Source organism: Lineus longissimus, chromosome 4 (assembly GCF_910592395.1).
Source record: "Lineus longissimus chromosome 4, tnLinLong1.2, whole genome shotgun sequence".
In the NCBI taxonomy this organism is placed as follows: domain Eukaryota; kingdom Metazoa; phylum Nemertea; class Pilidiophora; order Heteronemertea; family Lineidae; genus Lineus; species Lineus longissimus.
This window is the reverse complement of record NC_088311.1, coordinates 7,104,895-7,121,425: the sequence shown is the minus strand read 5'-3', so window position 1 is coordinate 7,121,425 and position 16,531 is coordinate 7,104,895. Positions and strand designations below refer to the sequence as shown.

General features: G+C 41.4%; 1 long non-coding RNA gene across 1 annotated transcript in view; it reads right to left on the bottom strand.

The window, feature by feature from the left end:
• Positions 1 to 16,531, bottom strand: part of LOC135486396 (uncharacterized) — a 51,871-nt gene that overhangs the window by 4,907 nt on the left and 30,433 nt on the right. The window contains exon 4 of the long non-coding RNA XR_010446691.1: positions 10,790 to 10,825. This is a non-coding gene — a long non-coding RNA (uncharacterized LOC135486396). The remainder of the gene's footprint in view (positions 1 to 10,789; positions 10,826 to 16,531) is intronic.

Sequence of the window (16,531 nt, the reverse complement as noted above, 5' to 3'; positions counted from 1 at the left end):
GGCGAAGATATCATATATAAGAATGAAAATAAACCCGGCCAGGTCATGATTTTGCAATAGTGCTTCTAATTTAAGCTGACTGTAAAATACGAGAATTTCCTTTCCAAGGTTACCATGGTACCTCTCGGGCCTAACATCTCATTACGAGTCATTTCCTATCCGGGCTTAGTTCAGCAAAACCGATTCATCTGATTTAGCGCCACCACTTTCTTTCGCAACACTGAGCCCCATTTGAAGTCGCACTGATCTCTGACGTCAGTTACAGCTTCTGCCGATAGACCTTGAATGTCAATCGATTTTTTAAGTAGAAACCAAATGCACATTAGTCGAAGGACGTCAGGAAAGAAGCCAGGCTCAGCGCGGATTTTTTGGAAAAGGACAGTTTCCTAGAAATTGCAAGTGTAATGGTTGACGTAACACTGGTCTTACGGCTAGGTGGCATGGGAGTGTTTAGTGGTATTGGCTCTAGACACTTTGTTTGAGGTCTGGGCATATCTTTCATCGTTGTCCAGCAAAACCGAGAGAGTAATTCACATATAAATGTATGAAAGGGGCTTTTCGAATTGGGAGTTTTCAGAACAGTGCTTGCATTGATGGATTATCAGTCGCGGATCGACATCAGGCCTCGACATTCTTTCACTTTATGGACCAGCTTTGAGCAGAAGAAACACAATTCTTTCTAACTAAACCCATTGGTAAAACAATCAACGCGGATAGCGTCTTGCCAAGATGGAGGCATAGAAATTACAGATGTACATAATTGAAACGTAAAAGGCTGCTTAGAATGGTAGCATCGTCTCAGCTTGAGGACATAGAAACATGGACAACACTTTGCCTAGACTTATTTACCAGCCTGGCCAAGCAGAGGGAAGAAACTTATACCTACATCAATCTCTTCAGACTCAATTGCTAGTCCAACATCTACATGTTACGTTTAGACGCAGGTCGGCGAAACAGATTCACTCTTAACTCAATTTAACAGCTTTTACTCGAACTACCAAGTGTCGAGTGTGGCGTTTTGATTTCACAGAGCACGTGCCTGCAAAATCAGGAGAGGAATTATTTAGCATGCTTCAAAAGGAAAGCGTGACAAATCTGCAGTACACCACCATCTTAATGAAAGCGATCCAAATCTGTTTGCCGGAGTGACAGCTAGAAGTGGAATATCCATGAAAGCAGACGTGTTCTTCCTCTCAGTGACAACGTAAAGAAGATGTAGGCAGCGCTTGATGGTCCTCCTCCGTAAACACCATTCAAAACAGACTGCCGAATGACAAGAACAAAATTGCGAAACTCCCAAAGGATATTACTACCATACAATTAATTCAGATGCTAAAAATCCAAAATCCCATCCACATGTCGAATAGGATAAGCAGAATCAAGATAGTCGTCATTGTTCTAGTCAAGGCGATGAATATTCCATGGTAGAACTACCCTGTTCGATTTCGCACTCTGCAGTGTATCCTGATCTATGAGGAAGCAAGCCCGTCAATACTGCAATGCACTCCGATACACATGCCAACGCCGCATTGATCCCACCTCGCACAATATCCCGGAGACCGTCACAGCTCCGTTGCTAGGACAGGAATGAAGACAGCGGCGTCTGTCAGACTGATTTTATCCTCCTACGTGGAGGCGCGCCCGGCCTGATAGGTGTTCACCACTACCTTCAGACTACGATACCACGCAGTCGGCAAATAAATCATTGGACGGTCGTATGACTCCTTTTCCTATGGTCCTGCGTTTTTTCCATGATTACATAGAATATTGCATTCCTTTATCTCATACGTTTTCATATAATACTGTAGTTTCAAGAGGTTGGTGGTAACATTGCAAGAAGAAAAACATGTTTCTGTTCTAATGAGTGGTAGCACCGGATATTACATTCAGACATGAGAAGGTTTTGCCTACTAGCTGCTGGCTATGTCCCAATCATATTGTGTGGATCATTTTAGATCTTTTCAGAGACTTCCAAATAAAGCACGTTAGGTTTCCGGTCACATTGTCTAATCAGTGCTTAATTCTGCACAGCAACTGAAATTGGACATAAGGAAAGACCAACCACACAGGGTTCATCTTCATTTTTCAGCCAGTTTTGCTTTTACAAAGTGGTGGATTTATTTCTATTTTTTTCTCAATGTCATTTTGTTAAACATCTTCACCATTCATCGCTCGTTTAGGTTGATGAGTAGCATTTGAAAAATTGGCTCTGAGAGAAACATCGGAAAAAGTACGTTACAAATTTGCTGAACGGTAATATGTATGATTGTGTTTTTGGCGTCGGTGTGGAACATTTTCGATCGACAAGTCACCCACAGAGAATAAAACAAGCTGCTGGTTTGCTTTTTACCAAATTTAATTCATTCCCTCCGGGTCCTCGTGTTCTTGTTTATAGCAAATGCCATCTACGGTGACAAATTCTCGCAAAAGATGTAATGGAATTTTCAACATCAATCCCTGACAAATTTACTTCAACCAAAACTGGTAAATGGCAAAATTAATCGACGGTTCTCGGTTTGTGAAAATGAAAACACGGAAATTGCATTGCAAGAACGCATTTGTTTCCTTGGCAACTCCACGTGAAAAACGACTCGTATCACCTTTTGGAAGAAGCCAAGCCACGGACTAGGTGACTGCAGCTGGTCGTCCTCCGGCGTAAAGTAATTACCATACGACGCTGGCTTCTTAGCTCGTCATGACTTCACCGTCCTCTTCCTAACGACGTTAGTCTTCTTCTGATGGGATGTGGGGCTAATGAATGGCTCACTACAGCGCACATGATTGGGATAAGGTTCGCGAGCGAGATCTCGTCGAGGAGGAGTGATGGCAAATTGTCTCTTCTTGATCTACCGCTCGTTTGTGCATGGTGCGTGCGCCCCGCCCCACTGACGTCATTGCAAGCAAGGCCATATGCATCGCCTTCGTCCAGATACGGTGACAAACGATGTGTTTCAAGAAACCCATTATTGTCATTAGCGGAGCAATATAGACAAAACTGGCGGCTAGTGACAACAAAAACCGACTTGGTTAAGCATCAGGAAAAAAGGTCACCTGTATTATATGAAGCTGTTCTGTTGGTGACAAGGCGACAAGGCATAGGCTACCAGTTAGCTTCGTTCTTTCGTTGCAGTTCCATATTACTTCTACAACTGCGCTGAAATCAAATCGGGTAAGACTGATTTTCTTTGCTTCTCCAGCGTTAATGATAGCATAAGCCCGGCATAAGAACACCAACCCACGCGATGTGAATCTCTGGTAGAATTACCCCAAAAAAATACATTTGCAGAAGGAGAATGTATAATTAGAGGGTAGTTCTGTCATTCTCAGGGACACAAGAAATAGGGGATTTAGAGATGCCGATCGTTCTTAGTTTAATGTTTTGTAAACATGACAAAAGCTCGTTTATCGTAAATGACTCTTAGTAGCTTATAATTGCCTCATGGCAGGTGAAAAACTTATGTAAGTGAGTTGGCATTCTCCAACGACACATCTACTTGCATTGTTTTACCTCTTGAGAGATAACGGTCTTGCGGTATCCAGGAAATGAATGATTTCGACGTTTTTTTTCGTACGTACATGCAAACGTTTGTGAAACTCTTCTTTTGTCATTTGACTTATATTTCTATTGACATTCCAAGTGCAGCCAGTAATGATTAATGCAGAGTAGCCATTTTTGTCAACAATTTCTCTACCACAATCCACTGGCGAGTACAGGCATGACAGGCGGCTGAAGAGCTGACAAAACCATCTGAGTGTATGATCTTTTACCCTGTTCCGTGTTCCCTGGTGATATTGATCTGGTGAGAATAAGGTCAAAGACCCATATATCATGCTAATGTAAAGATGATCGATCAAACTGGGGAAGCCAGACAGGTTTGGTAAGAGTCAGACGACAGGGCAGGAAACGACCTATCTCTGCTCGTCTATCTGCAGGGACTTCTCGTCAAGCTTTTAGTGTCTTGGCTGGCGCAAATCGAATCTATCTAAAATATGTTGGCTGACAAGTCAAATCGTCAGTTGGCCTTACCCTCGAAATGTCAACACACTTCCACGGACTTTTTTAGTGTAAGATCCCGCTCCCAAAACTGACAGATAAAACTTTTTTTGGCAGCAACCATTTACTAGTTGAATTCATTTTTGGAGTACTATTATTGATATCACACTACTCTGCACAATCATATTGACATCTTCTTCAAGCAGGAAATGACAAAATACGTTGAAAAGAACGTTTGACACCCCTATCTTTCTCTGAAGCGGAAGGAGGTGAACACAGACATGTGTGCCCAGGCTCATCTACGATCGGTTTCCCCTATATTTACACAAGGCAGAAAGAGGCAAGTACCATTATGCCCGTTCCCAGTGCAAACACGCTCAAGTATAAGTTAGATTATACTTTGCTCGCTCGAACAACACTACACCCGCACTATTAGAGGTTGGTTTGTTCATCATCAATCTGATGTTGACATTCTCTCGATGTCTGCCCTGAGATTATTTCCGTCAAGGGAAGGAAAAAAGAAGAAAAAGATTTGCACTCTAAAGCGAATGTTGATCTTATTGTGACCTTTGTTTCATATCAAGTCAAGTTTATCCCATACTGACGAGAAGACTCTCTATGTTCCATGATAACGTCAACTTAAATATAACCTTTAATGACGACATTAAACAGTCACTGCATTAGAAATCGTAAAAACCTGACTAATCCGTTGGAAATCACTCGATGAACATTTTCAGATAGCACCACTTATTTTCTTATGGTATACAAGGTGGTTCAGAAAATACCTGATCATCTTCATTTCGCCATAAATTTCTCAAATATGACCATGCCATGCAGTTTTCCGAAGATTTCTCCTGCCACAGGTTACTAACAAGGATTATAAGAAAACAGAATGTGCCAGATTCGGAGACCTTTATCGCACATCCGATTTTAAAACGACTCTTTAATGGTAGTTTTAACAGGTGATGACATCAATGCACTGGATAGAAGTCGAGTCATCAAGGGTCTCGTGATACCCCATTCATCACATGTCAGCGAGGTAATTGGTGAAGTTTCTCAGGGGAGCCCATCAGTAAACCCAGCAGATCACACGTAAATCGGTGTCAATATCTCTCTGTTGATTCTCTGATGGATACCAACATGATTGATCGCAATGGTAGTCGGCCTCAACTACATTTGAACCTTTATCCGAATTCCGAATTCCTGCTGAAACTGCTGAAAAATATCAAGTGGTTTTCATTTTCCGAGAAAACCTTTAAGAGTTGCACATTCGTCGTTTTACTCCAGTACGCGATGACCTCTACTACTGATTTGGTGAGAGGCGTGTCCTGCTAATACCGTTAATTAGCGCCGCTAATTCGTGCATCAAATAACATGACTAAGCAAGGAAAGGTATGACACACATGATGGTTCTATCGGAGGATTATGCGAACAAGGTCGTGATCACCTTAGAGATTCTTTCGGTCACAGGGCGGCCCTCCATAGTGGTCGCTCTGGAGTGATAGTAAGCAGGTTACACAATTTGATATTGGACATTGCTGAAGAGGCACTTCAGCATTTAAACAGATTCTAGATGAACCGCTGTAACTGTCATAGTCACAAATTTATGTCATAATAGGTTCACAGGTTCACATCATGTAATAATACGATCCCTGTACACGTGTGTCGATTACGCGTTCGATCCCACGGACCGTTATATCAGTGTGCCCTGCACCAACTTAGTGCATATAATGGTATTTTTCATTCATGGAAATACGGTTCGAAAAGATTGAATTCCTTGCAATAACAGAATCTTGTTTGGAATTTTTCTCATTTTCACTTTCCTTGTCTTCGTGATGGTGCCTTTCATTGCTTCTACAATAAGTACCATTGGTTCATAAACTCATTCAAAGGTTGGTGCGCCCAACGCCCCGCAGTATCATCTGTAAATGTTTATACACGTCAAAACTACACGATATTGCTTTCAGAATATACCTTAGATATCATATATCCTTATACTCTTCCATAGATTTAACATCGTAAAATGGAGTGCAGTCAACACTCGCCAATTATGGCAGCCTTGAATTTGCACACACGCGAGTATTAAATGCATTAACGAGAACTCTGTACGTGGAGATTGTTCCTGTATCTCGGAGTCAAACGAAGCGAAGTACATACCACGCCAAGACGAAATGGTTTAATTTGATTTGGCTAAATTAATTTCGAGCAAATCAGATTAGTGGTCCAATTTTTGGCGGCGGTTTTCGCACTGTTGGCATAGCTTCAAGCCGGGCCAAATAAGCAAGCAAGTAAGCCCGTCAATATTCCATTAGCAGTAACATGTCACGTTGCCTTAGCCATTGGCGTAAAACAAATATAATGCTGACATTCAAGGACGAATCCATCTTAATCTGATTCCCATCATATACTGTGTATTAATCTGCCTTGAAATATTATGACATTATAAATCAGAATGTGATGTTTCGTGATTTCTATTCGGCGCCCGTATTATCATGGTACAGCCATATTATCATCGTTTCTTTGAAGGCATGTCGAGGAGGAATGTTTTAATAGGAAAACATTTCTTCTGCTTGAAAGAAGGAAAGAAATGAAACGTTGCAAAGCTGGTAAGCAACCCACCCCACAAAAACGTGTTTTAAGCGTGTTACTAGTTACTGCCATGTTAAGGTGAAACACCAAAAATCAGTCAAGATATTGTTAGGAGGCCGTGCATTTTACCCAATTGTGGATTTTGGATGAGTTTTGCTTAGATTGGCAAAATGGAATCACTATATTTTCACCTCAAAGCAAGGTAGTTTTACACGTACGGGGTTCATTGTGCATAAGACCACTCGCAAACTTCCCACGAGTAAAATCAAAGCTGTAATCCTCTCTAATGGATAGGGACATGCAGCTGTAATGCCATTATCCTGACTTGAACTAGAGTACATTTAGAGGAGACATGTTGAAATGAAATGTCTGTCTAACATCCGCGTCTGTCGGCACCAACGCATTATTATCAAATGTATCGATGCGGTTGAGATTTTTCTGCCTGTCTGATATTCTGCTTCAATTTCTTTTATTAAACTTTCTCAGTGTTAGTCACCATCTATATCAAAATTGATTAGTTTTTCGTACTCGTCGCTATTTTCGAACATGCTCTCATGTTAATTTTGACTCTATATTCCATGGAAATTAACAATTAAATGTATCCGGCTAGACACACTATCGGAAAACAATATGTATTGGGTGGGAACGGTGTAGGAGTCGACTACGAGGGAACCAGCAATATGTTTTAGTTTTATATAAGACAAGAAGTGGTCGATATCGGTCTTTCAGTTTTGATGATTTTCTGATGGCAACATTAAGGGAAAGGAATACACCACGCAGCAGATTGGCCAGATCAAAATTGTCCAGCCTGAATTAATTCCAAGCAGGTAAACCCTCTTTCCTTAATGGTGCCATGATATGGAGGAGTTGTGCACAAGTTTTACTGCAGTGCTACAAGCACCTCGAGGAAAAAGGTCGGGTGGTTAAATGATGAACTTTGTACGCTTTTGGCAGTTACTCTGCCAAGTTCTTTAGAAAACCATTATGTTGAGCCAAATCAAGCCAGGATGTGCGCGACCTTTTGCCTCCTTATGTGAGAGAGGAAAATCCTGCCCCCTCCTAGTGGGGGAAATCGTTTGCTTGGAATAAGGAAAACCTGCACCGCGCGTGGGTCAGAAGCAAACATTTAGCAAATAGTATTCCAAGAAATGCTTCGTAGATCTAAATGTTGGTAGACGGTACAGTATTGGATAACATACGATACTTGGAATATTCTTTCGTCCGATCACACACTAATGTAGGCGGGTAGAATGGCGTTCCTAAAGTGTCCCTTTTGTCATCTGATAATGATGTAGGCCTATTGGCAGAAACACATGCCACAACCCAATGGCATTTCAAAATCGCCTAACACCAATACTCCAATAACAAAACTCGCTCGAGTTTTATACGAAAAATATATAGATATCATAGAAATGTGTAATAAAGGAATACATATATGGCTTAACATCCTACATGTAGCTTGATACTGTCGCATTCTCATTGTATGGAGGGTATACCTAATGTTACTCCAGGATTAGATGCGAAAACCGGATCCCTCTTCAAGTCAATATTCATGTTGGTCGTGTACGTGTATACTTACACATGGACATTTTTCCAATATGACTAATCTGAGCCAAACCTGATCCTATTGACAAGCAATGTAAGTATCTAGTTCCTACATTAATCTTCAGCATCATTTACGGAGGTTAGCAAATGAAAATGCTTTTAACCCACCAAGATCGAACCTATTTCGTGCTTTCCCTATTTCTTCTCCGCCTATTCTTGCTTCAACTCCGCCAATTCTTGTTTTGCCTGCTTCCGGAGTAACAAAAATTTGACCTTAACATAACATGACTTGGAATCTTCTTTTTCAGCGGCCACGCTGTGTGGCTGTGAAGCGGAAACAGTGTCCAAGTCAAGATGGCGGCCATGTTGTCTAAAAGTATCATTTGGAAAGCATACAAGACAAAATGATACGTTTACCGTGACATGTTGGTAAAATTTGGTTCATCTCCGTTGCTCAGGGACACTCTCCAGCGTACCGTTGCCCCGAGACGAGGTCTGCTGACGACAGGTCAGCATTGTAGTGGCCATGCCACAGCCGCGAGCTAGAGTGCGCACTATCAGACACATATGTCAAAGAGTCATCTCTAGCTCCCAGCTCAGCCGATTCCACCAGTGCGATCCAATAAGTGGCTGCGGCCAATGTAACAGTGCATCATTAGCTGACGTTTTTACTCCCGATTTCTCAAAAGATAAAGCGCAAGCTTTTGCGGGGTTTCGGAAATCGATGAACACGACAGAGGCAAGCTTTTGGTGTTAAAAAAAACAGGTCATTAACGTGAGCAACATGTATAAGGATGTGATTTTTTCATCCTTCCCAACTTTTTTAAATGATGAAGGCTCTGTAGGGACTGATAAAGAACAACACTGAGTCCTGGTCTACCGGTAAAATCTAGAACCCAATGTAGATATCCGCGCATTCAGCCAACAAAATGTCAAAGATCGGCCTGAGGGCGCTAAAAAGGCGTTGGACGATACTGAAAACCACGAATTCTTGTATTTTCATGAACACCTATACAGCGTTCAATATTTCATGATAACACCAAATAGCCATAACGGTATGCTAAGTCACCTTTAGTCTGCGCCATTAGTATCTGTGTACCAGGTTGAGACCAAAACAGCTGATCACCATCAAGAGGATTCATCCGCGTCTAGACGGATCACCCTTTAATGATCAACTCTAATGGAAACCGAAGTTTGAAGGCGCAGCCGTATGTTAAACTGCTTGCATTTAAAGATCACTGAAAGCTCTTATACTGGATTAGAGCGTGCTTGAACAGTGATGATGATATTCACTGCTTTCGAGGTGATCTTTGGAAAGCTCTCTCAAGCAAACTCAATTCAACCGTCTAAGTGTTGAACGCATTATATACATGCTTCCCGAAATTGGTGGCTTGCATTGAAACTAACTTTTCCCCCTTGTCCGTCATTAAAGGCATTCAAGTGTGTTGGTCAACCATGACTATCTCATTTGTCCCTCCACCATAAGGCCTAGTTTCCCCTTATGACATCACTATTTCGGACAATCAGCGCCCATTTCTGGAAAGGTGTATAGAGCCTAAGCTTCGAGTATTCGACACTTCGGCTCTATATTACTACAAAGCTAGAAAACTTCACGTATTAGCATCCTCAATTGGACACACTAAGCCAAAGAATAGGAAACCACGCCAACATCAAGAACTGCTTGCCGAATTTCTGATTCGAACACGTCCATCTTCCGCTGTTGGTCGCTGTCTTTCATGATATTCGTCGAAATTAACTACAAACTATGTATTTCTAAAGGCATATTCGCTCCTCTTATTAGCTTTACTAATAAAGTTGTAGTCAATGGAGATAATCAAAAATTATATTGCTTTTGCCGCGTATGAGACGTCATGTGAAACGACTGATTTCGTTCGTGCGCTCAAACGGAAAATGTTCATTTTAGCGCAAAGAAGAATACGTTCAGTCGCAGCAACGGGCACATTAGCCGGCCATCCCCATTATCATCATGGCTGCAAGGTCACGGTCATTACTATAGCGACAGGTTTCGCTGACGTCATTGCTTTTCCTGGCTTGTTTGGTTATGGGTTATTTTATGGTCTTTCGCTACGAGGTGAGAATGACTATGGCTCTTGGACATACGGCGTAAATGAGTGTAGGGCTTTATTGCAAACTATCCATTTGTGAATACAAACCATAGAATTTACGACCTGGCCGGCTAATACAAAGATAGCTGGATCCCTGTACAAAGAATATCAAGTCCGAAAGGCGACCTCTAATAGGGTAGTTTATTATAGGTAATCTACACTTGCTGTGAAGTATGGATTGAAAACTGTCTTCAGGGACCTATTCATGCTGGCTATGAATACAGAGTAATGATGCCTTGTAACGCGCAATGGCATGGAGATATACATTACGACGTTGGCTATTGTAATTTGACAGATTGGTACACTGAGCACAAATCTTTCTTTCTCTCTAAGAGTATGAAAAAAGATATAAACATACGTCTTTTTTCCTTCCTACGCATATTATTAATAAATGCATGTATACATAATGAAATATATATCTCTCTCGTCAGGTGTTTATCAAAACAACCTGACTCAGAACTCAGTAACGCAACGAGAACACGTCGGCCTCTTACGATACTTATATCCCGGTCGGTTAAGAAGAGCCGTTACTCACCATGGAAAAGAACCATTTGGGTGACCATCATTCGTCCTGTAATGACAAAGAGAAGAAGAACGTTACAAAAAGAGTAAATATCTTTACATCAACTTGGAAAGCACAGTTTTCGTTTTGATCTACATGTAATAGGAGATAGAGCCTATAATGTAGAGCGTAAATTGTGTGTTGCCGCCGGGTTTCACTGGGATGTGGTTTTGAAAATGTTTACTATAACCTCATTCGTGTTTTTTTTTAAAATACTAGTGAACAAACTGACTGTGCATTTGTCCGTCTCTGTAGCTCACTTGGCACGGTTTAATGACAGCACCTTGTTGAAGGTTACATGTCCTTCTCGAACTAATGATCCGTCCACACATGTACACCACACGCATTCGCCACAACATGGTCAGACCAAGTCCACAGGTGGTGTTTAGAACCCATAGATTAGTAATTCGGTATTAGCACCAGCCAGCGGCACCAGGCCCAATAGCGTGTTTCCGAGGTCCAGAAGAACGAACAGATGGAGTCATTATCCTTCCTATCTCCTCGGCACCTGCCAAACACTTGAATAAGGCCAAATTAGGTAGACGCCAGTCAGGACGTTACTTAGCTCCTTAAGGACCTATAAACTATTCAATTTGTTATCAGCTACCCGCAGTAACTGCCGAGTCTGTGAGGAATATTTTGTTGATGAAATTCATTCAAAAGCAGACAAAACGTGTTTTTTTTTAAATTGGCCGGGCTTTGAAATTAACCATTATATTGAAAAATGTACACCGATATGTACGTTAAAATGAAAGTAAACTGAACCGATAAAGCATGTAAGCCAAGGATAGACTGGTATCGTACCCACAATCTTAAGCAGCTAAGCAATCTACACTGCTTTGCTAGTGAAACTGGGATAAGCTGCAAGTCAAAGATTAGGAAGCTAAGGCAAAATGGTCGTCACCTAGCGGAAGAATACGCCTGTAGCCGAGACAAGACGTCCACCTCACTACAACTTTACCTAGCTCCCACGTTCATTTCGCGCGACAAAGTACACCAATTTTCACCATCTTTTATAGTCCAACCTAATGGCGAGTCACCGGATAGGCAATCAAGGAACGACAGCAAATGTGATAAGGAATTACAATGGTTTATTTTGCTCGGCAAGAAAACACTGGATGTTGCTTAATGGCCAAACTCTCGTTATTCTTTGATGTTTCAGGCTCTACAAGATTGCTTTGAATCAGGAATATTCTCGCAGAAACGGATTTTTAACCTTCTACTAGTTCTGGTCATTAGAGCGACATGGGTTATAGTGGGTGGGGTGACTCGAATATTACAGCGAATGCGTTGTTCATTGCCCAGGTGATATCTTGTGATGATACAACAGGAAAGCCCCAGGTGGACTCAATCATCTCGATGGTACATGAAACAAGCCATTACTCTGCAACAAACCAACACCAGAAAATATGAAACCATACATTTTCCATTTTTGAAACGTTTACTGCAGTATTTTTAAAAACAAATGCCGTGAAAAATATTGTTGCTTAATGATTGATAAAATCACAATATAGAAGAGGCCCAGTATCCGTCCGCTCAGAGAAAATGAAAATCTTCAAATGTTAGACAAATTACTGCATCATATGATGGTATCGTCTGGCCTTTATGCATATACATGTATCTGTAACGGGTCTCGTCCTGGAGATGTAAAAACTCACTCGGCCAATATTCTGAGGCGACGACCTGCCACCAGAACTAACCATCTCCGAGATTCAATTTATCACGAGCGCTCTCCCCACCGCGTATGACGAGCGAAAGTACTAAAATGATGAATGGCTGTTGTTTAATTTCATAGCACATGAAAGCTGAGCAAATTGGAAAGTGTAATGGTGGTCATGAGGGGAATTAATCCGCGCCACAATCGCTCTGAACGTATCGCTTCAAGTGGTGATGGGCAGAATTGTTATTGGGGAAGTGTGGTGTGTTACAAGTATCAGATTGAATACATATATGTCAAACAATGATTAACTGCGTGACGCGAGATGGCTGCGAGACTTTCTCTGTCAAACGACAAACTGATTGCAGGCAGTACGAGAATCCAAATAAACAAGGAGTAACTCTCCTCGCCACGACCACGTGATTTGATACCTCGCACTGCAATCTGTTATTAAAAATATTGAGCTCAAGTTGATTTCTATTTTTATCATCGAAACGCTGCTAAAAGTGTTTTTGTGTTTGAATAGACTCCAACAATAGAGCCAATAATGCATCACATAGTGCAGTTCATTGCAGCCTTTTCGCCTCACCGTTGACTGGACTTGATTTACAGAAGTCATCAGAAATCTGACGAACGCCGAACGAAGGTCACATCAACATATGCAATACATTCCTAAAGACGACAACGGAACTTGGAACTGCATCCTCACACATCGCCATGTAACATTAGTCTAATCATATTCCTCAAGAGCCTGTCAATGGCTTTGACTCGGGATTCGCTCTGTCCATTACACACCATGGAGAGTCTCTAATTAAATCACAGCGGGTGCTTTGATGTGACCAATCAGAGAGTCATCAACGATCTTATATAAAAACTGAATGAACGACCCCAGAATCCTGTCCTTCGCAAAGCCAATAATTGGGAGTTTATCGATTATGATAGTTATTTTCGTTATCATGATATAACATTTCTTATTCATGCGGTGTCATTATTTCTGACATAAAGTTGACATCGAACATACAAAGTTTAGCGAAATCATTTTTGGTGATTTTATGGTGCTACATGTAGGGAGGAAATTTGCCAAGTGTTATTAAAGTGGGATGGTTAGCATTTATTTTAGTAATTGAATTCTGCGATTGAAATGAACAAACCATGAACCAGCAAAGAAACTTGAAAAAAATTACATGTAACACCATCAAATTACATTAAAGTCATAACATCTACACTACATTGACCAATGTCACAAAACCAGGATCTTCTGAAGATTCTGACAAAACAAAGAATCTGCCCTTGGAGAGGTGTTTGCCCCCCCTTCCAAGTGTCTAGATAGAGGGATTGAAGTCCCTCATTAATCACAACCATTCTCTGACAGTACTCAATTTTCGCTTACAATGAACTTCTCTGATGAGTTAGCTCGGAGCAAATTGGCCATGTAGATGAATTTTAATCATCACTTTGAAACGACGGGTAGTTTATGAATTTTGTTTGAGACATTTTGGTGTTCAATCAATTTTCGTTCGAGTTCAGTTTGAAATGACAGCGCCGAGGAATTAATTGAATTTCATAGCGAGGCTTCCGGGGGAGACTGGACTCCTCAGCCCTGGTAGGCAGCCAGTCTAGGAGAGAACATTCCGAAGTCGCACCGGGTAGTCTGGGCTCGTCAGCCGGAAATGACAACCAGACTAGGAGACGGAAACTCCAAGAGAAAACATGACCCAAGACGGAGCGCACCGGCCATACTTGTGTCTCACCAAGTGCGCAAGCAAACAACAATAAACAACCAAACTAGCGAGGCTTCTTCGCTGGGCAACTTGAGTCTTACGTACTTGTACCACATGGTAGCCTTCCAAAGAAGGGAAGTATAGGTTTTAACAAAGATTACAGTTTTGATCTGAATTATCATGTTCTACGTGCAACTTCAGCAAGTACTGATTCATTTATCCAAAAAGTAAAACCAATTAATGGCTATATCTACCACCCCTGCAGAAGGGAGACACCTTAAAAGGGACGCAAATGTCGCAAGAAAAAGTGCGCTTCACCACCACCACCAGGAGTTCCAGAAGTTACTCAGTGTTGTACATGATACAGTACAATGATGACAAAATGTACACCAGGTTAATAATACATGCATAGCCTAATTTCAACGTACACGATAATAATCACGGCGACCGAGTCCCTATAAATTGTAAATTGTCATATTCAGCTCGATATCACGACCAAAGTTATTATCAGTAACGTCAGCACGCTGATGACTAGAGTGATATTCCATCAGTATACTGATTTGGCCTCAACATTTGACCTTCTGGGTTCATAACTCCTGTGCTTTTCAATAAGCGGATGTCACTGGTCCCCTTGGAAGCTTTGAAATGAATGACATCAAGAAGCAGACGATCTGCCGATCTGTTCAAATAATAATCAATGTTGACCAGGTCCATATAGCCATTAGAATGTCGTGTTCAGCCCGCGTGCCTGTGTTTGATCGAAAGCCGGTTAATGATATGGATCCTATCCACTTGGATAATTCTGATCTCGGCGACCGCTCGTCTACCAAAATCCACTAATTTTCTGCCTGATCAGCCAAGCTGTACAAGAGGGTTGAGAGGTTGCAATGGACCAGAGGTTAGCTCCTTAATTTTACCAATTAAAACGAACGGCGATGTCGGCCTCGTCAAAGGCATGACCGTGGATTGCTTTGACAGGGATTGCAAAAGTGATTTTTACGATAATAGGCAATTTTGAGTGGTTATTGGGTGGGGCATCGCGTTTAAGGTTAGATATCGGCGGTGGTCATGTTATTGGCCGTGACTCTGGTCTGCCGAGTTTCTCCTATAATGAGTAGCATTATACGTGGTCTAGTGTGTCCTAAAGATGGGTTCCGCGCAGCCATGTCTGCCATCGCTGAATGTTCTACGAACAGAAGATTATGATGAATATCCAATCCCCATTGGAGAACTGAATCAGCCAAATAAAAAGAAAAATTTACCATACAATCATCAAAGTTAAAATGCGTCAATAAATTAGACAAGAACATGTTTTTGATGAGCAATAAATTCACCACTGCGCCGAAATAAAATAATCTAAAAAGTGTTATTTCAAAAACGCGACAGAGGAGACAGTCTTTTTTTAGGTCTTCCATGAGCACTTTACTCTAAATTGCACCTGCTGCAGCTGATGATTATTCTCAAATGTCATGCTATACAAAATGTACACATCGACGCACAACTGGGAGAAGCAAAATCCTCTTGTACACTTGCGTATTTAAAAAAATCCCCGTAATGTATTAGCGTCTGGTTCGTTCTTACGGACGAATTATGGATTCAAACAAAATGTAACTATAAGCTATGCAACTGATATCGGGAAGTGATTAATTGTTTCTTAAGCATAGCGTTTTTATTGAGAGGAATAATATAGTATTTATCATTTCTTGATTAGAGGTATGATATTGTTAAGCAAGAATTAGAGGCATGATAATGTTCATGAAGAATAATGTCACGTCGAGTTTCGATTTCTTTACTTCCGATTGGTTATGAAATGATCCGACGCCATTCCTTTAAAATTGAAATTTGAAATTGAATAAGAGTTTAAACATTATTTAAATGCACATTGTCCCCCGACCACAGGCCAATGTTCATCCTGTTGACGCGGCATGGTGTTAATGCGGGTACTGACAAAAACAATGTATCGGAACAGCAAATGAATGAAACCAGTATCTAACAACTATAAACAATCTCTTGTCTTCAGTGAGACGAATCTTCCGACGTCCTACACTTTACATCCACAGCCTGGCTGATTAAGAACGATCGGGGCTAAATGCAACACCGCAGAGAGCGGAACCCGAGTCACGTGATCGATTGATTGTGCGCGGAGATGAAGTGAATATTTGCATATCTGGCGCGGTTATTCCATCCATCATGGCTGATTGGCTGTCACCCTGCTAACCGACCTGCAGCCGAATGGAAATTGAATTTTGGAACGTCTCACCTAACTTTTTACGGTGTCTGGATGGCTTGTTATTATTCAAACGATTCCCGATTGTCGAGATTGACGATGTCCATTTG